Source organism: Sciurus carolinensis, chromosome 16 (assembly GCF_902686445.1).
Source record: "Sciurus carolinensis chromosome 16, mSciCar1.2, whole genome shotgun sequence".
Classification (NCBI taxonomy): domain Eukaryota; kingdom Metazoa; phylum Chordata; class Mammalia; order Rodentia; family Sciuridae; genus Sciurus; species Sciurus carolinensis.
In genome coordinates this window covers 68,182,518-68,206,532 of record NC_062228.1, presented here as the reverse complement: position 1 = coordinate 68,206,532, position 24,015 = coordinate 68,182,518, and the positions used below count along the sequence as shown (strand labels likewise).

The window sequence follows — 24,015 nt, the reverse complement described above, 5'->3', positions numbered from 1 at the left end:
TAATCTCAAATAGGGAATAAAGTATAAATCACTCAAAATTCAAGATAGGTATTAAGCAAGCTGAATATATTTTATTCTTGCTAATTTCATTTGGTAAAACTGTCACCTGCTAATGATTTGCAGAGGCATTGCTTCCAGAACACACAACCTAGGTTAACTTGAGATAATAAGCCATCACCTACAGGACACATAGTACATAATGGTAACTTGCAGTACCAATACAGACTCCAGTTAAATGAAAGGGTAAATGACTGTAAGGTTATAAACCTTGAAGTTGAAGCCCAGTACCTTTAAGACTGGTGAGACTGCTTTTCTGGATGTTTAAGATCAAGTTTAAGATCTAGATTAACACAAAAGGACCAAGAAAGTATTTGTCTTTTGCCTCTGAGTCAGCCTGATCTAGGGAATCTGAGAACTTCTCTAAGGAGCTTTACATCTCTGGGTCACATGACCTTGCTCTCATGGAGATTTCTAAGACTGCTGGAGAATAGAAAGACAATCAGTGCACCTGCTGCAAAGAGAAGGGCCATTGGAAATGGGAGACATACCTGATGCTTCCAAGGGAAGCCACATCATCAAGGAGACCCTACATTGCAGATGGTACTACAAGAGGTAGGAAGCTGCTCTCAAGTTCCCCAAGAGTGACCACTGTGGGAACTCACCTGACTCTTAGCAGCAGATAGGAACAAGGTCAACTTCACCAGCTTGATCTTGAATACCTAGGAAAAACAGGTATAATGGAAACACAGTCATAATTGTATTTAAAAAGAAATACAACAGTTCCTATATTGGAACTTAAAACCAACACTTGTAGTAGTCCTACAACCCTGAAGGTCCCCAAATTCTGAGAATTTTTTTCTTTGGGAGACTCACATTTATCCCTGCCTACCAAAATTACTCCTCAAACTGACACTTTACCAGATAACCAAAGTCTACCCATTCCAATAACAACACACACCAGATGTAGAAAGACCCCCCCAAAAATTATTCCCTTACTCATAGGACTAAAAGCATCCACCAGGTTTAACACAGAAGCAGCAGGTTTAGGAACCTCTATTTACAATAAAATTAGTCAACATAGGTTATTGAAGATATCCAAAAGGTCACTGATTTGGTCCTGAAGTTACAAACTCAATTAGACTCCCTGCCATCTGTTTTCCTACAACTAATCAGGGGAGAAAGTTGTTTCTTTGTAAACTAATCAGGAGTGATGAGAGACAAGGTTAAACATATCTAGGAAGACCTGGAATATGGAAATAGATCTGACTTGGAAGTCTCTTCAAATCTCAAACAGTGATTCTCAATATAAGTTTTAAAATGTTACCCATCTTAACATTTCATTTCATAAGGAATTTTATCTCACAGCATGTGTATTAAGTATCTATGTTTTATCATCTGAGTAAAAATGTATAATGTATTAAAATTACAATCTCAGGTTCTGGCCATGGCCTATGAAAAAGAGCCTACTCTTAATGATGAAGAAGTTTGGGGCAGTTTAGCTGAAGGAATTTCTTCTCTTAACCCTTTTAAATACTTTTCTACACATGTAGCTGGGTTACTAGTTATAACTCTACTGTTAATTTTATTTCTTTTCTTAGTAGGGATTTCAGGTCAGTCAATGTACAAAGAAACAAAATTCCTTTGACTCGAGCAAACTCCTCAGGACAATAGGTGCTCTGTTTGAATGGCATAGAGATGGTCCACAACTCCTCTGTCCTTGAGACCTGGAGATATTGTCTTACTAAAAGAACCTTTGGTGTTATTGGACTTTGAGAAGCAATCAACTTACATGATCTGTACATGCACAAAGGTAACTGTACTACATAACCTAGGTAACTTGATATGATAATAAATAATAAACTGAACTGCCTTTCCTATGAGCAACCACTCTTGCTCTTTGCCATCCTGCATGCTTGCCTCCTTATTACTCTCCCCTTAACGCTTATAGCTGGAACCCAATTAAATTTATCAGTTCTTATTTTGAATAACTTATCAAGCAGGATGGAAATGATTAAAACACCAGGAAAATGATTCCAAGGTGAATCATGCTTGCTATACTCCAAAGTACCCCCCCACCTGGAATCATGGAGAGTATTCCCTATATCTGAGTGAGTCCCATGACTAAGAACAATAGGATCCCAACTGCATTCCCTGCTGAAATTTTTCACTTAGTATTAGCAAATGAATTAATCTTCACCTTTCTTTTAATCACCTGATTTCACTGTACTTATAACATTTACCCTGCCTATTTTCAATCCTGTATAGGAATAATTTCTTTATAAGCTCACCTGCTCGGTCCCAACTGCCTCCTGGAACACACAGATGCTATTATCCTGCTCACCTCCTAACCCACTGAGAGCACAAAGGGGAGCTCCACTTATGATGACCTCAAAGCTCTTCCCCATACATCATTCCCCACTGGGAACTCCATGCCCTATTCTAGAACTCTGAAGGGAGGGTCCCTCTACTACAACCGTTATGAACTCAAAGCAGCCAGGCCTGACTCAGCACCCCAATTCTCCCTCCCCTTTCAGAGTCTGGAATGAAGGATTATATAAACAACTAATATTCCTAAAATACAGCTCCCCAGGAAACGTGGAGAGACAGTGTGACTCAGGAGGAGGGAGGGGAAATCAGTCAAACATTAAACCTCTCCCAGCACACCCTTCCCTAATAGCAATGGGCCCTAATTATAGAACTTCCCCCATCATAAATTAGCCCTAAATGGGGGCACAGTAAATACTGAAACTCTGGGAAACAGTGGATCCCACAATAAGAACAATGAGTTTCAACATTTTGACAACCACTCTTCTAAGTTAAAGATTTAAAAGGACAACTAGCCCCTGATGGTCTACTGCACATACCTCCTTAGCCCATATGACATATTCCCTAGAATCTCTTCATATTCAAGTCACCTCCTTAGCCAATGTAGTTCTCCAAAATAGGGGAACCACTGCTGACTAACAGCAGAGAAGAGAGGTGCTTGTCTCTTTTTAGTAGAGGAATGCTGTTACTTCACCAGCTAATCCAGAATAGTCCAAGGAAAAGTAACTGAACTCTGGGAGTACATTGAGAAACACCACTGGGAATGACAACAGTCACCCCTCAGGAACCTTTTGGGCAAGACCCTAACCTGGCTGCTCCCATTGATGGGCCCTCTGCATACATATTTTAATATGACCTTGTCTGCTAAATTACCCAAAATATTTTTTTCAAGATTGAATAAAGGCCCTCACTAATGAGACTGTAATCCATCTCTTTGTGAGCTAATACAGCCCCCTCCCCAAAGTTTAGGCCTAAAACCCTCTTCCTCCCTGTTCAGCTCCAAGAAATCAGAACAAACGACACCCCTTAGCGTTATAAGACAAAAGGTCAGATTGTTAGGAATTTAGACCAAAATAACTCCATTTGAAAATCACCACCTGCCCACCCAGGCATAAACTTCCCAGCAGGCCCACCCACAAAGAGTCCCAATAACCAGAAACACAGAAAAGATGTCAAGTAACAGTCACAGGGCCAGAGTTGTTATTTTTAAACTACTCTATTGTACATGACTATGTAGTTTAGAAGGTAGTTGCAGATGGGCAGCATGGTAGACTCTCTCTGTCAATAAACCTTTCTTGAACTCGAGATTTGTCTTTCGTGGATATTTGCAACAGTTATCCTAATAGCCTGTGTAGGGCACAGGAGAAGTCCACATATCACAGAAATCTTCTTGTGCATCTGCAGTAGGTTTCCCCCTCAGAAACAACAACCGTTCTAACTTTTTTTTAAAAAAAACACAGGTTAGATTTTGGTAGTTCTAGAAATTCATATAAAATAATGATTTGTCGCATTTATACTCACAATATTGACTGAGTGCTGAAATAGGGAAATTACACTATTGAAGGGAGTTTTTACTTCTGTTCCCTGAGTGAATGGGACAAGCCACATACAAAGGGTGATGGGGGAAACATCAGATTTGTTCAGGAGTCAGAGGCAGAACTGGTAGAAGACCTCAGGGGAATGTTTTAATCAGAGTTTCCCTGGGAAGTGGCACAGGGAGATAAACCATTGATGGCTGCCTAGTTTGGCTACTCCTTGAGGTTTCATGCTGAAGGGATGGGGCCTCATTTCTTCCATGAGTGAGAACAGGAGAGGAATCTGTCAGGTTTGCAGGTCCCATGGATCACCTGCATGCATATGAAAACTGGGCTCCAGGCACAGTGACCCAACTCATGGGCATTAGCTGGTCAGAAAACTTTTTAAAAGGTCAAGTCATAGACAAGAAAGTGACTTGTACATTACTCAGGAAAGTTTTGTGGCTGGCTGTTCTTATTCTTAGAGATTAATTCCCGAAAATGTGAATTTCAAGAAATCATCCCTTTTATTGCTGAGTGAGTCTCAACTTTTTCATCTTTATTTTTAACCCAAGAATAGTTATGCAAAGACTAAAAAGTCAACCAGCACTACAATATTTAAAAGGAAAAGAGCATTTTTCTACTCCTCCCCTCATTTCTAAATTCCCTTGTTTGAAATCTACATAGACTGAAGTATTTACTATTTTAATTGACAGATTGTACATATCTGTGGTACACAATGGGATTTTGATATGTGTATGCAGCTATAGTTTGGAACTGGAATGTCCACCCAGGACACGTGGTAAGACCTGGTGTCCAGCAGGGTGCTGTTAGGGGGTTTGAATCTGTAAGCAGGAAGGCTGAGTTCAGGGTCTGCCTTTGAAGGGGATGGGGACCCCAGTACTCTTCCTCTCTCATTTCTTCTGGGCAGCAAGCTCTCATGGACTTGCAGCTTCATCTTTTCACAGGCCCAAAAGCAAAGGGACCAAGTAGCCAGGGATGTAAACCTCTACAACCATGAGCCAAACTAAACCTTTTCTCTCTGAAGGTGATCAGGTCAGATGTTTGCTACAGTGACAGAAAATTGCCACACATAGCTATTGTGAAATAAATCAATTCAAACTAATGAGCATACCCGTCACCTCACATGACTGTCCTATTTGTTTATGGTGAGAACATTTAACACCTACACTCCTAGAGATTTTGAACAATACATGCTGTGTATCCACCCACACAGAGCATCCCTTATGGGCAGCAAGATAGGGATGCATCCTGAACACCTATCTCCACAGTTATTAAGCAATATGAGTTATGACCTCTTGTGTGTGGGTTGGCCCCCAAAGTTCTCCCTCAAGGTGACATCAATGTATTTGACAACTGGACAGGTATTTTAAGTACAGTGATCCTGATCTTTACAACACACTCATAGGCTCTTCCTACTATCAAATTGAATTTTCTGTCCACAAGGCCTAAAACTTTACAATATGTTTGCTGTCAATTCTATCTTGACAAGTTAAATATTGCACAGTGACCCTGGTGTCCTCCGAGGAAAGGGACCTCAATCTCTTTGTGTTCTTCTCTGGAGACAGAGAGGTAGAGCTGAAAGAACTGGGACAGGCAGTCTTGGTGGCATAGTCTCAGCTGGCAGCAAGGTTTTTAGCTTCTCCAGTTCCTGTCACAGAAAATGACAGGGCTCTTGAATGGGGTATCTTCTCTGCTTCTCACCCAACTTTTTAGTGTTTTAACCTTTGCTTTACCCAATAGTAAGAAATGTCCCCAGAGGAACATTGCCTTTTTCCTGTCTGAGGACACCCTGAAAACATACACCTGTCTAGGTGGCCTGCAGCTGGACCTGGGAACAGTGGCTTCTCTTTCTCTCCTTGGTCCATGTAGCAGGTACCTTGGTTTTTGACCATGTCTCCATCATTAGTAACATCATGCTGAGCACATGAGCAATGTCCTGGAGACCCTCTCTGAGGCTGAAGAAATGTGTTCTCAGATATCTTGGTGGTGCCAATAAAATGGCAGCAGACTGTTGATCTGCTGGGGGCTCTTTCTTCTGGGTGCACATGATCCTCATTGAAGATCCATGCCAGGGTCACCATGGGTCAACGGTAAGTGGTAACACCACCTGCCACCCAAAGGTTCACATCAAATAGTGGGTATTCACCCCAGGCAGGCACACAGTGGTGGCGAGGGACTGCAGTCAGATGGGTCTTTTTCTTTCATTTCTACATCAGTGGCAAAGCCAACATAGCCCAGTGGAGTCTTGTGTGTGGTTAAGAATATGAGTCAGGATATCCAAGGTGGTGGACTACAGAGAGGCTGCATTCCTTGTCAATCCATAACTCGGGTTTGAAGCAGAGGGTCTCCAGGATACCTCACTTGACCAATCACTCCCAGCCTCCAGGGCCCTCACATCGACTGACTCCTCCCGGCCACCTGGACCCCTAGACCAACTGATGCACCCTATCACCAGGACTCCCAGACTGACTGATTACACTCTGCCTCCAGAATCCCACAAACACACCAAACACACCCCATATACAGGACCCCTGCCTGACCAACCACACCCCACATCCAGGACCTCCAGCCAGCCATGTCCATACCCCAAGCTGTAGCTCCCCATTTGCCAACACATTTGGAAGCCAGAGTGGTCATGTTAGATAATCCTGGATGCTGGAGCTCCTATCTTTAGGTGGGACAAATGCCATCCTGAGATGCCTGCTGGAGACTTGAAGCTCTTTGTCAGGTACCTCTCATACATCAGGCTACTTAAGACTGGGAGGTTTGAATACTATATGACTGTTATAGTGTAGATTTTCTTTTTTCTCCTTATTGAAAATTTTTAGTTTTATTTCTTTGCTTTTCTCACTCTCTTTTCCTTTTGTTTACCTGTTCCCTCAGAATCTCTTTCTCCCTTTTCCCATGCTAACAACCAACCTCTTTTGATTACACTCTCACTCTATTTATGATCTAGATCTTGAACTTCTATATATTCTTTTCTTATCCTATTAACAGCTACTTCCTACACCCTCCGCATCCTCTTTGTCCTCCATTAGAATCTGCAGACCGTATTGCAAATGTATTTGTTATACTGAGGATAACAATTGAACACATTCTGTCTATTATAACAATATTGTTAACGTCCTCATAGGGGTTATTTGGTTTAGGGTTGCATACTTTCTGTCTGGGCACTGGTATTATTGGTCTCCCCCTGAAAGAAAAAATTTTGGAAACCTATAGGGTCAGTATAAGCCTATATGGGGGAAACTGCAATACCCCAGATCTGCATTGCTAGAGGGGAAGATAAATGAATAACATGAAAGAAACAAGGGAAGAAAATGATCCAAAGAAATCTAGATTCTCTATTAATAGAATCCAATGACAGTATGGTAGAAGCAATGTCAGAAAAGGAAATCAGATTATACATGATGAACATGATTTGTGAAGCAAAAGATGAGATAAGAGAGAAAATGCAGGTAATGAATGATAATACTAATAAGCATTTGAAAGAGCAACTGAAGGAAGCAGAACATCATTTCAACAAAGAGATACAGATTCTCAAAAAAAAAAAAAAAACAAATGGAAATCCTTGAAATGAAGGAAAAAATAAACTAAATAAAAAACTCAATGGAAAGCATCACCAAAAGACTAGACCACTTGGAAGACAGAACCTCAGACAATGAAGACAAAATATTTAATCTTGAAAATAAAGTTGACTAAACAGAGTAGATGGTAAGAAATCATGAACAGAATCACCAAGAACTATGGGACATCATGAAAAGACCAAATTTAAGAATTATTGGGATTGAGGAAGGCACAGAGACACAAATCAAAGAAATGAACAACGCATTCCATGACATAATATCATAAAATTTCCTAAGCCCGTAGAATGAAATAGAAAATCAAATACAAGATTCTTACAGAACACCAAGTGCACAAATTCACAACAGATTCACACCAAGACATATTTTAAATGAAAAGGAATAACGTACAAAATAAATATAGGATTTTGAAGGCTGCAAGAGTAAAGCATCGGATTACATATAGAGGGAAAACAATATGGATATTGGCAGATTTCTCAGTAAACAAATTAGACAAACTCTTAGACAGTAACAAAGAGAAGGAGAAAGAAAAGCAAAATTACTAAAATTCGTGATGATAAAGGAAACATCATAACAGACACCACTGAAATACATAACATGATGAGAAGCTACTTTGAATATGTATATGCCAACAAAATTGAAAATAACAAGGCATTGACATATTTCTAGACACATATGTTCCTCCCAAACTGAACCAGGAGGACATACATGATTTAAACAGATCAATAGAAGCAATGAAATAGAAGAAGTCATTAAAAACCTACCATCCGACAAAAGCCCAGGACCAGATGGATTCTCAGCCGAGTTCTACAAGACCTTCAAAGAAGAACTCATTCCAATACTTCTCAAAGTATTCCACGAAATAGAAAAGGAGGGAACCCTACCAAACTCATTCTATGAAGTTAATGTCACCCTCATACCCAAACCAGGCAAAGACACTTCAGGGAAATAAAATTTTAGACCAATATACTTGATGAATATAGATGCAATGATTCAAAACAAAATTCTGGCAAACCATATTGAAAAAACATATTAAGAAAATTGTACAACACGGTCAAGTGGAGTTCATCCCAGGAGTGCAAGGTTGGTTCAAAATCCCATAAATCAATAAACATAATCCATCGTGTCAATAGACTTAAGGATAAGAATCATATGGTTATTTCAATTGATGCAGAAAAAGCATTTGACAAAATACAACACTCCTTCATGCTCAAAACCCTAGAAAAAATAGGAATAGTAGGAACATACCTGAATATTGTAAAGGCTATTTATGCTAAGCCCATGGCCAACATCATTCTTACTGGAGAAAAACTGAAACCATTCCCTTTAAAAATGGAAACAAGGCTGATGCCCTCTTTCACCATTTCTATTCAACATCGTACTTGAAATACTAGCCAGAGCAATTAGACATGCTAAATAAATTAAAGGGATACGAATAGGAAAAGAGGAACTTAAGCAGTCACTATTTGCTGATGACATGTTTCTCTATTTAGGGGATCCAAAAAACTCCTCCAGAAAACTCCTGGACCTCATCAATGAATTCAGCAAAATAGCAGGTTATAAAATCAACACGCATAAATCTAAAGCATTATTATACATAAGTGATGAAACATCTGGAAGGGAAATGAGGAAAACAACTCCTTTTGCAATAGCCTCAAAAAATATATATAATACTTGGGAATCAGTCTAACAAAAGAGGTAAAACATCTCTACAATGAAAACTTCAAAACATTGAAGAAATAGAGAAAGACCTTAGAAAATGGACAGATCTCACATGTCTTGGGTAGGCAGAATTAATATTATCAAAATGGTCATACTTCCAAAAGTGCTATACAGATTTTACACAATTCTAATTAAAATCCCTATGACATTTCTCATAGAAACAGAAAAAACAATCATGAAATTCATCTCGATGAACAAAAGACCCAGAATAGCCAAAGCAAACCTGGACAGGAAGAGTGATGCAGGAGGTATCACAATACCAGTTCTTAAACTCTACTCTAGGGCAATAGTAACAAAAGTGGCATGGTATTGACACGAAAATAGACAGATACTCCACTGGTACAGGATAGAAGACAAAGAGAGACACTCACACAAGTACAGTAACCTCATATGAGACAAAGGTGGCAAAAACTTACATTGGAGAAAAGATAACATGTTTAACAAATGGTACTAGGAAAACTGGAAATACATATGCAGCAAAGTGAAATTAAACCCCTATCTCTAACCCTGTACAAAACTCATTTCAAAATGAATCAAGGATCTGGAATTATATCGGAGATTCTTCACCAAATATAAGAAGTAGGCTGGAATCTCCATCATGTTGGCTTAGGACCAGACTTCCTTAAAAAGACCCCCATAGCACAAGGAATAAAAGCAAGGATCAATAAATGGGATAGATTCAAATGAAAAAAGTTTTTCTCAGCACAGGAAACAATAATGTGAAAAGAGAACCTACAGAGTGGGAGAATATCTTTTCCACACAGACTTCAGAGAGAGTACTTATCTCCAAAGTTTATAAAGAACTTAAAAAGCTTTACATCCCAAATAGAAAGAACCCAATCAATAAATGGCTAAGGAACTGGGTAGACACATCACAGAAGAAGATATACAGGCAATCAACAAATATACAAAAAAGTGCTCAGCATCCCTGGTAATTAGAGAAATGTAAAGTAAAACTACCCTAAGATTTCATCTAACTCCAGGTAGAATGGCTGTTAACAAGAACACAAGCAATAATATGTGTTTACATGCATGTGGGGAAAAAGGCACACTCATACATTTCTGGTGGAGTTACAAATTGGTACAGTCACTCTGAAAAGCAGTATGGAGGTTTCTCTGAAAGGTAGGAATGGACTCACCATTTGACTGAGCTATCCCACTCCTTGGTTTATACCCAAAGGACTTAAAATCAGCATACTACAGTGATGCAGCCACATGAATGTTCATAGCGGCTCAATTAACAATAGGTAGATTGTGGAACCAACCCAGAAGCCCTTCACATGAAGAAAGGATAAAGAAACCATAGTATATATACACAATGGACTATTACTCAGTCAAAAAGAAGAGTAAAATTATGGCGTTTGCTGGTAAGTGCATGAAGTTGGAAAATATTATGCTATGTGAAATAAGCCAAGCCCCAAAAAACCAAAGACCGAATGTTTTCTCTAATAAGTGCATGAAAATATATAAAGATGGGGGGTGGTGGGAGGAAGAGAAGAATGAAGGAACTTTGGATGATGTAGAGAAAAAAGGGGTGGGAGGGGGTCAGAATAGAAAAATAGCATGAAACAGACAGTTCTATATATATGAATAAAGGACACAAGCAGCACAATTGCAGAGGAGGATTCATGGTTTCAGGGGCCTTAGTCCACCCAAGGGCAGCTCAATTTTTTGGGGCTTGAGGTGAGTCTGAGCATCAGGGAGGAAGAGTGTGACAGAGGGAAACAATTCACATGGTGATCAAACAGCAAGGAGAGACTTCCCTTGCGAGATGTGAGTATCTACCCCAAAGGCACAACCCTGATGCTCACCTCTTCCAGCCACCTTCCCCACATTGGTTACCACTCAGTTAATCCTTATCAGGGATCAGTGTGAGGTCAGGTGCTGCTAGCCACAAAAGGAGTCAGAGCAAAAGCGGCTGAACAAAACTTTATTGGGATCTGCTTTTGGGTGAGATTTGCCAGGTCACCAGAGTGAAGGGCTGGAGAAGTCACATTGTACCCTACAATGGGGCAGCATTTGTAGTCTGGGATAGGTGGGGGATGGCTTGAGGATTTTGTGTCCCCCTTGGGTTGGCTGGGGACTCTGTTGATTGATGGGTGGTTGTAAGATGCCACTAGGGTTTATCTGTCAGCTTCTGATTGGTTGTTCTTCACCCATGGGCTGACTTATACCCTGCCCCCATTCAGCTACCTCAGAGCCTTCTAATATTCTGCTCATTTTGATGATATAGTGAGCTGAAATCCAACTGGATATCCTGCTCATTAGGGGGCATCATGTGGAGAAGTCTCCAATGTGAGTTTGGTTGGGAGGCAGCGATAAGGGTGCAAGAGCTATTGGTGTATGTTACTCTGGCAACCTTACTCATGTGGTGCCGGATGAACCTGAAAAGATGGAGCAATGCTTTGAAGGAATGCTATCACTAATATGGAAGTAAGTTTAGGGGTCAGTCAGGTGACAAGAGTGCAGTTTAACCATCCTGGCCAAGGGTCATTTGATTGATGCTCCTTCAGTCTTCCACTCAGGTGTCTGAGAGTTTTGACATTTTTCTTGACAAGCCCAGTTTCACTGATGTAGTAGAAGCATTCTTCTTTTAGGAACAGATATGTTCCCCCTCTGTCTGCTGTCAGGAGATCTAGTGTTTGGCAATTCTGTCAGGAGACTTTGGCCGTAAATGTTATTTGTCTCTGTAGGGATGCCACCCAGCTGAGGAGTCATGTGGTCACCACTTAGGAGAAGCAGCACTAACTGCCGTAGCACTGGGACCCTGTTGCCCTACTGACCACCTGGTCACCACTGCCACCTAGCCTGCCTACCAGGTGATCTGGCACATCCCAGACTCCCTTGGATGAACAAAGGTGTTCAGGTAGTTGGCCACCATGCTGTGCCAGTCCATGGTGCCCAGGCACTGGTTTCCGAGAGACATGACCCGGGTGGAGCACCTGGGTCTGTGCAATAGCCCTGCTCTCCTTCCTTGCTGAGTCAGTCTCATGTCCCCTCCTTTCCCATGGTCAGGACTTTGCACCTGGGTCTGCTGCCCTCCTGGTCCTCAGCTATCCACAAAAATATTGGGTTAGAAAATGACCCCAGGATTAGAGTTTGGAACTTACTGTGCGTTTTGCTGACTAGTGGCAGTTTTTAATTTCTGTGATGAAAAGCACACATTGTTTCCTATTAATACACTTTAATCACAGAGAATAACGGGTTTCATGCCACACACTGGTGCATATGTGGACCATATCCACCCCCGTTACCCTCCATGACTTTTTCCTTACCAGCCTCGGATCCCCTTCCTCTTCTCTAATATTCTCCTTGTTACATTCATGTTAACTTTCCTCCTCTCTAGACTCCCCATGAGAGAAAATGTGGGAAACATGTCCTTGTGAGTCTCACTTGTTTTACTTAATGTGATGATCTTCAATTCCACCATTGTGCTGAGAATAACATGATTTTGTTATTCTTTATGAATGTATAATACTCCATTGTGAATTTGTTCCAAAATGTCTTAATCCACTCATGTTCTGATGGAACCTTGGACTGTGTCCATGACTCAGCTACTGTGAATTGTGACACACTGGGCGTGTCTCCATGGCATGCTGACTCTAGTCCTTCGGGTACACGCCCAGCAGTGCTTAGCTGATCATATGGATGTTTTGCTTAGGATTTGAGGAACCTCCACACTGATTTCAGTATGGGTACATTCATTTACATTTTACATTTCCACAGACTCCTCATTTCACCAGCAATTATTGTTCTCTGTAATCTTGATAGCTACCATTCCGACTGGGGTGGTATGGAATCTCAATGTAGTTTTAATTTCCATTTTCCTGATGGCTAAATATATTGAATATTTCTCATGTGATTATTGCCTTTGATACGTCTTTTGAGAAATGCTTTCAGGTTGTTTGCCCATTGGTTGATTTAAATTTTATTGGTGATGTGTTTTTAGTTCTTTATGTGTTAAGTACATTATCCTGTGTTGGAAGAAGAGCTGACTAAAAGTTTCTGCCCTTCTTTAGTAGAGGACAGAAAGAGCATGCATGGTCATAGGCACAATCAATACTGTTAAAATGATCATGTGCCCAAAACAATACAGGGATTCAATGCAATCTCCATCAAAATACCAAGGAAATTCTTCAGCGAACTGAAAAGACAATCCTAACAGTCAAACGAAGCATAAAGACTCACATAGGTAAACCAATCTTGAACTAAAAGGGCAATGATGGAGGCACCACAATACCCGATGTCACAATACACATCCCCGGAAGAAAACTTGCACTAGCGTCCTAGAAACAGACTGGGAGCTGGGAGTAGTGGTGCCCATCTGAGATCCCCACTCTGTAGACTGAGGAAGGAGGATTACCAGTCAGAGTCCAGCCTCTGCAACTTAGTGAGACCCTGTCTCAAAGTAAAAAATAAAAATGTCTAGAGAGGGAGCTCAGTGGGAGAGCACCCCACAGTTCAGTCCCCAGTACCTATAAAATAGAAAATGATTCCTCTTTTAGGATCAATTCTGCCATTGTAAGAAAATTAAAATTAATCATTGTGAATATTTTATCAATTTCTTAACTGAATACTGATGCCTTTGTTCTTTCAGACCTACATGATAATAGCATGTACTTCGACCAATTCATACATGGAGTATGCTTGCTCTAATCAGGATCCCATTCATGGGTCGTACTTGATGTGGACTTTCACTGGTGCATTCATGAGCTGTGGCCATAGTCTGGAGAGGTGACTGGTTTTCGGTTCAGCAGGAGTCAGGGAGGAGGGGTAGATTACACAGAGGGCAACCTGGAGGACAGAGGGAGATGCTGAGTTTCAGGAGGGGACAGGGGAACTCCAGCCAATGAACAGTGTGTGCTGCTCCAGCCCCCAAAGCAGAAATGCTTTGCAGAGAAGAGTTCCTTCTGGATTTTCTGGGTGCAAATCACTGGTGAGAAGGTCACTAACTTGAAAGCAGAGCGGCTCACCCAGTGGGCACTTGCTGGCAGGACAGCAGGCAGAGGCTGGCCAGCAGTGTCTGCCCAGAAAGGGAGCCTCAGGATAAAGCATGGGATCTGTGGCCATCCCCCTTGCTGGAAGTGACTGTCACTTCACCTGTAACTGCAGTGGCACTCTGCACGAGGACAGAGCTCATCTGTGAAAGCAGAGGAATGGAGTGCAGTCCTGAGCTCTGTCAAAATCAAAGAGCAAAGGCTGCCAGCAGATGTAAGAAGACAGGTGGGGAAGCCAAGGCCCAGGGATGTGGGGCACGTTTAGAAAGGCTCTCAACAGAAGGCGAGCAGAGGATTACGAACACACATGTGCTCACATAGACGTAGGGGTTACCGGAGGCCTGGGATGGGTCCACAGGCTACAGAGTTTCAAAATCCAGAGTTCTAAGGAAAGATGGGATTTGGTTCAGAGGCATGACAGCACTGCAGGAGTCAGATGAGGTCAGCGGACTTGTCCACAAATGGGACAGCAGACAGGCGATGGTGTGTGGTGTGGGATTGAGCCTGTGACCTCCAGTTGCAAGGCAGGTGCTCTGCTCCTCTCCAGCACAGAGCAGGCAGCAAGCTCCTGTGGAGCTGATCCTGGGACAGGAGCCTGTAGCTGGCCTGACAGGCTCACCAGGTGCTGGATTGAGGTGCAGGTCAGCATGTGCCACCACATACCACCAACTCGGTGCCCCTACTGCATGATTCAGGTGAGGAGTTGGCATGTTTGAAGAGCTCCTGGCTCACTCTGACAGTGTTTGACACACAACCCATGTGACCTCATGCCTCTGACCCAATTTGATGAGTTCTAAATGAACTTGTACTAGAATGAGCAGGCATGTTCTCTGCTGTCTACCTGGACTGTCCCCATCCTTTCCCAGCTATATAAAAAAATAAGCAAACTTATCCCAAGGTTGACCTTAGAGCCCCTCTATGGCATGATCAAGTTTTCAGTTAATGTGCAGTCACACCTCGCATGACAACCAATCGGTCCAAATCCTGTGCCCTCAGGCAATTTGGTCATAAGGGCCATGGTGTCAGTAGGTGACATAGCTTGTAGACCACTGTCCTCTGTGGTCTGTGGTTAGCCAGATCATCACTGTGCAGTGTGTGGCCATGCTGGAAGTGAGATATGCCTCCTAAGGTGGATCCTGCATGAGATCCTCAGTACTCCAAGGCAAAGGTGGCCAACTCCATCAAGTCATCAAACAGATGAAATCAAACCACAACCACAGTTAAAATACTTTGGCTACCACTGCCAGTTAAACTCTAAATTGGTAAACAGGGGAGAAATTGTGGGTCCAGGGCAGGCTCAGCTCTGGCTCTTCAACCCCAACTCAGTGTCTGGAGAGACCCTCCTGCATCTGCTCTTCCCTGAACTTCAGAGGAAACCACCTGCTAATGAACTGCCAGGACCCGGGCCCCAGAAGCCTTGAGCTGTGTTACTTCCATTTTGCTCATTTTTACAGTCCTTGCTCTTCTGGTCATCTGCCTTTGATCCATGAAGCCTGTGCCCCAGCTCCTCCGTTCTGCCTTCCTACATAAATAGTTTCCTTCTGACTTCCTGAGGGCATTTCTCCTTGTGTTCATGCACAGACGTGTTTGGGTCTCCTGTGTGCTCTGGCAGGCACTCACTGGTCTGTATTTGCCCATGCTCACTCCACTGCGGGGCTCCTGGAAGACTCTCTTAGGAGTCAGAGGTTCAGTCCATGGTCAGGTGACTCCAAAGTTCTGGGCCCAAGTGAGGCAGGGCATCATGGTGGAAGGGTGTGGCAGAGGGAAGCAGCTCAGGACATGGCACCAGGAAGCAGAGCTGTTGCACTCTTCTCTTTATGGACAATGCTGCAGGGTGATCAGACAATTCTTGGATGTGTTGGGGGAGAAGGGATCCCTTCAGATATTAAGTATGATCACATATTTCAGAAGGGCATCTTATGAACTTCAAAGGCTTTTTTCTCCACTAAAATTGAATTTTACAAGGAAAAATGCAATATAGAGGGGGGTGGCGAGCTTGGCCTGTTTGGTCAAGCAGGGACTCTCTAAGAAGTAGCATTACAGAAGGCAGGGCAGACTCCCAGGACCCTGCTTAGCAGCTGAACATGTAGGTGAAAAAGCTACAGAGGCAGACAGTGAGATGTGTGCTAGGTGTATGTCCCAGGGCAATGTTGAGATCTCAGAGCTCAGTCGAGCACAGGCCCATAAAATATGGCAGAAATGGGAAGAAGGGAGGGAGAGAGAATGCAGGTCTCCATTGGAAATGAAGAGTGAGGCCATCCAGTTCTCTACTTTCTGGTCAAGACATAACCTGTGCAGAAGAGGATGCAGAGCTATGGCTGGGAAGAGATTCTGGATGAAGCTTTCCACATCTTTATTCTTTTTTTAAAATATTTTTTTTAGTTGTTCATTTTTATGTGGTGCTGAGAATTAAACCCAGAGACACACACATGCTAGGTAAGCACTCTGCCACTGAGCTACAGCCACAGACCCTCCACTTGTGTATTCTTAAACTTCTCCCTAATTCAAGACAATAAATGTTTTTAATTGTAAGCCAATTAAACACAACAGGATGGTTGAGAAGTCCTAGGAAAGAAGGTCCTGCCAGGGGCAGAGGACATCTGAGCAACAAGGAGCTTATCTGAAAAGACCAGGGTGGGGGAAGTCTCAGAACCCTGCCTCCGTAAAGATATAAATCTTCTAAAAATATCTAGAAGAGAAAATGTGCTGTTCCATGGAGCTTCTCCACACTAGCATCCCAGGGACAAACTACTGGCCAGATGCACCTGGCCTCCTCCCTCTCATAGGCAGACACTGGAAACCATGAATGCAGGTGACCAAGTCCAAAGAACAGAGAAAGACTGTTACTCCAGGTGGTTTCAAGGCCAGAAAAATAGGGAGAAAATGGCAGGACAGGTGGAGGTGCACCATGGAGCCCTGCTTCTTCCTAAAGAGAACAGTGATGACTGCTTTCCTTAGCTCAGGATTGATCCTGGTCACTGATATAGCCAATCGACACCAGTAGGTGTGTTCCAGCTCTGTGATCCGTGGGCTCTGTCCAGGGTTTGTTTGGACAGTTTCTCTCCTGCAGCCCAACTCCCTTAAGACTCCACCGAGGAACATGAAGAGTGCCACATTGCCATCCTCCAAGGAGGTGTGTCCACATGCTCCTCAAGGCACACAGGTACAGCATCTTCCCATTTCTTTTGGGTTCTGGTGGCAACATACTCCTCATTAAGGGATTAGATATGATTTCAATGATGTCAGTATCTACAAAGCAACCTAGCTTCACAGGGCTTTCTCCAATGTTTCTCTAAAATCTGCCTTAACCATGTTCAACAGGCACATGTCAGTGACTCCTGAGCCTTCTTCTCTGTAGACACTGACAGCATCCCCTTCCTCCTCCTTGAGGCTCTGGCCACTGGTGATGGCCACTGTTGAGGAAAACATCTTCCGTAGTTGGTCTCATGCTACACACCATGGCAATAGCAATCCCTGGCCACAACACTGGACTCTGGAGAAGAGAGTGTCCCATGAATCCTGAGCCTGTGACACTGAATCCAAGTGCCTGCAGGGCTGTAAGTCAAGGCAAGATGCCCACAAGTGCAGCATCACCGGCAGCACCTTAGACCCACACCTCTGGAATGGCTGGCCTACCCTGGTCTCAGTTTCTTGCCCATTGCCCTGGTTTGTGGGAGGTTTAACCTGTCTCAGGACACCTTCTCTAGCTTTGAAGTTCCCTGAGATTAGCTGGGTGAAGAGCAATGAGAATTTGGGGTTGCTAACCTCATACGTGACAGAGCTTGGTAGAAGATTGCTACTTCCCACCCCCAGATAGCAGTTCACTAGTCAAAAGGGACCCAAGCAACAACAGACTTGCCCAATTCCAGGCAGGTATTCTAGTTTTGAATGCATCCAGTCAAAAAGTAGACCCATATTCTTTATTATAAACTGATGGGACATCATCTAAAATACCCCCAGTAAGAAAAAGGACTGTGGGAGTCTCTTCCTCATATACACAAAAATACCCATGGAAACACAAGTGTGTACATCTGCAGAGACTACACGACCAGAACTCCCCAGGACTCTCATCCTTGGCAGTTGTGGAAAAAAATTCTGATAATTGAGCACACATCTCAACTTTCCAAAAGGTCCCAAACAGCCTGTGCATCCAACGTATATCATGGTCTCCTCAAACAAGTCCTTTCAAAATTCCAACCTGACCCAGGAGTGGGGGTCCACACCTGTAGCCCCATTGGCTTGGGAGCCTCAGGCAGGAGGACTGCTGTATTCAAAACCAGCCTCAGCAACTCAGCAAAATGCTCTCTAAAGTAAAAAATATAAAAGTACAGGGAATGTGGCACAGTGGTATGATGCCCTGGTTTCAATCCCCAATACCTCGTTTCCAAATATCTGACCTGACAATGCCTCTCCAAATGAGTCTCTTCTTTCTACAGCTTTCAACTTAATACATTTTCTTTCATGCCCCCACCTCCTAAGGGCTGGAGAGGGAGGAACTCTGGAGTCCTTTAATCAACTAAGGTGGACATCCTATGGACCAAATATCTACTCATCTGACACATGACTGGTTTGAGCCTAAACTTCCAGATGAAAGTTAAAAATACCACACAGGTCAAGTTCAGCTGCACACGTTCTGGGCCCAGTAGTCCTGTCATGTTGACTGGGGAGTTTTTATTGGCTTCTAATAGAGGTCCAAACCTCTGGGTAAGCCATCTTCCAGGTGAGTCCTGAGACCCAAATACCCAGTGTCCCAGGCCCACCACGTGGATGTATGTCCACATTGGAGATATGTTCCAAGTCCAGCACCCAGAGGAGAACTCTCCAGTGCAGGATTTTCCCACAGCAGATGACCCTACTTCAGGTAAAACCCACCATACCCCTCTGTGTTCCTGATGTACTGAATGAGGCTCTGACATTCTTCCTTTGAGACTGAGGAGATATTGGTTTTAGGTCTCATCTGTTTATCCCAAGATCCTGATGGGCTCCCTGCCGAGGCTTACTCCCACTCTCCCAGGATGAAGGCAAGTGCATTAGAGGTACAACTCTGTGCTTCCAGAAATGCCTGCTCATGGTGCCAGCTTCTCAGTCCCCAGGGAGTGACCACTCACTCCCTGGTGGTTTTCAGGTGTCCATCAAAAACTGTTCACTTGCATCTCTCACCAGGACCTCTGCATCCTCTTGGTTACACACAAATAGCACCAATCATTGTGGAGTCTGGACACAATCATCAGTTTGTGCACCTCCAAAACACATGTGTGGACCTGTGCCTTGACCCAAGAAACCAGCAATCACTGCAAAATCACACTTCTGTCTCCATCATTGGTCAACTCATCAACTCTTTTATTTCGATCTGTAGATATTAACTGTCTACAGACTCTTTCTTTCTTCTTCTTCTTCTTCTTCTTTTTTTTGTTTTTTTGGTACTGGAGATTGAACTCAGGGATGCCCTACCACTGAGCTACATCCCCAGCATCCCCAGCACATTTATTTTTTAGTTTTGAGGCAGAATCTAAATGGTAAGGTGTCAGGCATGTCTTGAAATGGGTCCTACTCAGTCTCCTGAGCGGCTGGGATCACTGCGTGGCCACCTCAACCCATACTTTAGACCTTTGTAGTTCTGCCAAGCTCCACTGTTGCAGGTCCCCACTTTTCACCTCTATTTTCCTGGCTAATGCTCTACAATTTCAAAAGTTATTTGAAGGATGGATACCAAGGACTCCGTCTATTTCTTTTGTGTTTCTCCCTGGCCCTGAGAAGCAAACTATTCTCTCTGCTGTGGGGAAATTATGTCCTGCTCTTTAAAATCTCCACAGTCATCACCTCAAAATTCCCCCATATGATGCCAAATAACCATGACACAAGTAGTTTCCTGTGTGCTGTTTTTAGAGTCTGTTGTTGTTGCCCATTAACAATGGGGAACAACCACAGTTGATGATTTTCTCATCTGCTGCAGGTGAGCTCCCAAGGAGATGCCTTTCAGATGCCAACTGGAGATCCATGTCATGACTCTGTACGTCCAATATGGTTCTGCTCTGAATGAGCACGCTGTCAGACAACCAGAGACAGCCTCCAATCGCAGAGCACAGGAAAACACACCATTGGATCCCAACTCTTACTCGGCCTCTCCTGAGGAATCCCCACTAAAGGGTGTGATCTGGGCATCCCCTTCCCTCTCTGACCACCTGGTGCATCAGATGTGGAGGGTGTGGAAGGTGCAGGAGGTCAGGGACTACAGCAAGGCTGCAATGCTCCCCTTGGAGTGCCAACAAAATATTGCAGGAACAGGAAAAACCAAGTGCTGAGGAGCAAATGGGGCTACCAGGCTCACTGGCCCCATGTTGGTAGTGGCACCTGTGTAAGGAAGGGCATGAAGTCTGAAGGTTTCCCGGGAGGACATATACGTACCCAGAGGAAGGAACAGTGTCCTGGAGTTTGTGGGATTCATGAAGCAATTTATAAAATGCTTTTCAAGATGTGTGCACTGAACTGAAGGTGGAAAATGGTTTGGTTGTAAGAGCAGACAGAATCCCTTCTGAAGGATCAACACGGTGTTCAGGAATGCTGGATTAGAAAGGAAATGACCAAGACAAACAGACCAGGCAATAGGAGTCTCCCCTCAGATGAACACTCAGTGTCGTGGGACCTGGGTGACAAGGCAATGTCCCATTGTGCCAGGTCAGGGACACCAGGTGAGGAGAAGCAGGGAAGGCATGTACTGGCCATACATGATGCAGGGAGCAGTGGCAGACCAGGGTGTTCCCCAGACACTCCTGAGCTCCACCTGGGTGAGCTTGGTGCAGAGGGACTTAGACAGAGTGAGGGTGATGGAAGTCCCTGGACTTGCCCATAGTGCTGTTTGTGCATGGCCAAAGCTCCTTCCAGGGTTTTAGGTACCCATGATAGGTGTGGGTCTTAGGCAGGGACTTTCCCTTAGTTTACCTGGTCAGACCTGGGATGTCGGAACAATTTCACAGGTGCTTTCTGTTTACACTGGGAAGTGATACCAGCAAGGGTGCAGCAAGGAAGGGAGCGCCTGGGCCCTGGGTTGGGGGGTTTCAGGTGAGGTTTGCTGGTGCGTCTTTGTTCAATGCAGATCCTTGTCTGCACTTCAGAAATGTGAGATGCAAAGCAATAAACTGTATACCGAGTTCAAATCTGGTAAAATCGGGTAACAAGAATGACAATTTACTTTAGAGTAAACAAGAAATAGTCATAGAATATGTGTTTTAATATAAAAAACAAATGATGCATAAAAATGGGTGTGACGATGGTGTAAGATGCAAAAGTTCATAATTCTGATATTAACTAAATAAAAACTCTTGGCACTTCAATAACTATATTTACAGATGTTTGTTCATAAATTTAAAGGTATAAAATATTAAATATGGGATCTTTTTCTTTTATTTTCCTTATATTTTTAAGAGAGAGGAGATTGCTCTTCTTCCGATAAACCTTTAAACAGCAGCATTCATTCTATGTAATTTTGTGCATGAGAATTCTCATGTGGGTGAAAATAAGAAAGAGACATTTTGTAAGAGTTTAGAGACTCAATGTTATCCATTAGAAACTGATAATGTTTTCAAGGACTAACTAACACATGTTGCACTTGAATAAAACCAGCCTTCAAGATTTTCAGTGTTATTAGCAGAAACAAGTGAAATAAGTGAAACTACTTTAATTATATATATATGACCAGAGTGCTCTACCACTGAGCTGCTCCCCCAGCTCTTTAAATTTTCATTTGGATACAGGGTCTGGCTGAGTTGCCCAGCCTGGCTTGAACCTGGCACTCAGGCGACTGGTCAGGATGCCAGGATTGCAGACCTCCCCAACACACACAGCATAGTGAGCACTGCTCAGAGAGGAGGTCTGGGATTTCCATCACCCTGATTGGATTCCTGCACTGTCTGTCACCTTAAACAGCCACTCAGATTTTCTCGGCTATCCTAGGTGAAGGCCCAGAACCTTCCCTGGCCCTACTCCCCTGCTCACTACATCTGTCTGCATTCCAATCCCATGAGAATCAGCCCACACAGTGAGCTGCACTTGACTTCCTCACACCAATCATGCAGTTCATTTCCCTCTGCCAAAAATGTTGGCTCAAAACTTCTTTGGAAAACTATTTATCACCATAGTTAATAAAAATGGAATGTGTATTTCAAGATTTTTGAAACAAAAGATTTTTAACATCCTCACAAGAAATGAATGATGCTATTGAGAAGTTGGGCATGTAGGTGATTGACTCTTTATATAAAGTGTACAGAGATCAGAACATTACCTTGTATCTCTGAAATATACATAATTATTTGCCAAGGAAAATAATTATTTAAAAAGAAATGATACTGAAACACTAGAAACTAAATGGCAAAAAGTCTTCAGTGAGTTTTCATAAGAATTCAAAGAAAGAATTTCCTTATCTGTAATCTCAACAATTTCCTCTAATACACATTTTAAAATATCCTAAACTTCCCCAATTGGAAACAGGGTCAGATCCCTGTTTAATTATGTGCATGATGTCTGTGCTTAGTCTGGCTTAGGGCTGAGGCTAGAGGAGATATTGCCACCTCCTGTGCCATAGGGTCAGACAGTCTGAACTGAGGGATCTTCAATATGAGCAGATTCTGACATGAACATTCAAGTACCTCAAGGAGAACAGACCCCTTGCCAGGTGAGTGGATTAGGAGACACGATTTGTCCTCACTCGACAGTGAGAGAGGAACTGAGAGACCCGGGTGTCATTGATGAGGAGCACAAAGGGGCTGAGTGCTGGGAAACATGAGGCCACCAGCACGGAGCTGCTCACGACCCACTGGCCTCTGTTTGCAGCTAGGGTCATCCACATGGTCAGTACAGTGTAGACGGAGTAAAAGGAAACAAAGGAGCTCATCAGGATCAGGATGGTTCGTGTGGCCCTGACCTCATGGGAAGGTCTGGGACTGTGTACATGGCTGTGAATGTGCTGGACGCGTTGCTTGTGCCTGTGCAGGAGAAAGACCATGGAGCCACTGGCCCAGGCCATGAGGACCAGACTCATCAAGTCAGGGGAAAAGTATAAGATTGAATGTAAGGTGCTGTGACTTCCTCCTATTGACCAGGAACAGTAGCCATGACTCCCATCTGCACTCAGATTCTCCTTATTCCGTGGGCCATTCACTACTAAAGGCAGAAATGAATTTATGAGGAGATGCAGGGTCCATCAGAGGAAACAGCAGGAGCCTATGCACTGTAGGGATCTGATCTGGAGCGAGATCCACCTAAAGATTCTGGGGTTGAGCTTAATGACCTGGAAGCCATTGAACAGGCACAAGGTGCTGAAGGACACACCAGTGCTCACTCTGTAACAATAGAAGAGAAGCTTACATCTCCTATCATCCAGGAAATGTTTCCATCCCAAACTTGCCAGAGTCTGAGGTACTCCTTTAGAGAGAAGAACAATGGAATTGGCCAGCACCAGCCGATTGAGAATCAAATCTGTGGGTCTGAAGTGACGTCTGGTGATCAAGGTGAAGTTATAGAGGCAAAGGAGGGAGAAATTTCCCAGGAATCCTACTCCTGTCTGAGTGAGAAAAATAAACCCCATATCCATGCTGAATGGATCAGATCAGCAACTGGAGTGTGGGTAGTACCTAAAGTCAGGAGATAAACATGAGAGTAAATGTGTCGCCATCAGGACAAGCCACAACATAATACTTACCTAAACTAAATACTCTCACATGAAAGAGACGATGACTTTCTGCCCACCTGCTCAAACAAAACATAATAAAAACCTGAGCTTCACAAACCTCAGTCTCCAACTCCCAGGTGAAGGTGAGAGTGATGGAGAGCACTGTGCATTGACATGGGTCCCTC

The 24,015-nt window shown here is 43.4% G+C and overlaps 1 pseudogene; it reads right to left on the bottom strand.

Annotated features, from left to right (window-relative positions):
* Positions 1-22,843: 22,843 nt before the first annotated feature.
* LOC124966269 (vomeronasal type-1 receptor 1-like) lies at positions 22,844-23,752 on the bottom strand (annotated as a pseudogene).
* Between the last annotated feature and the right edge of the window lie 263 nt (positions 23,753-24,015).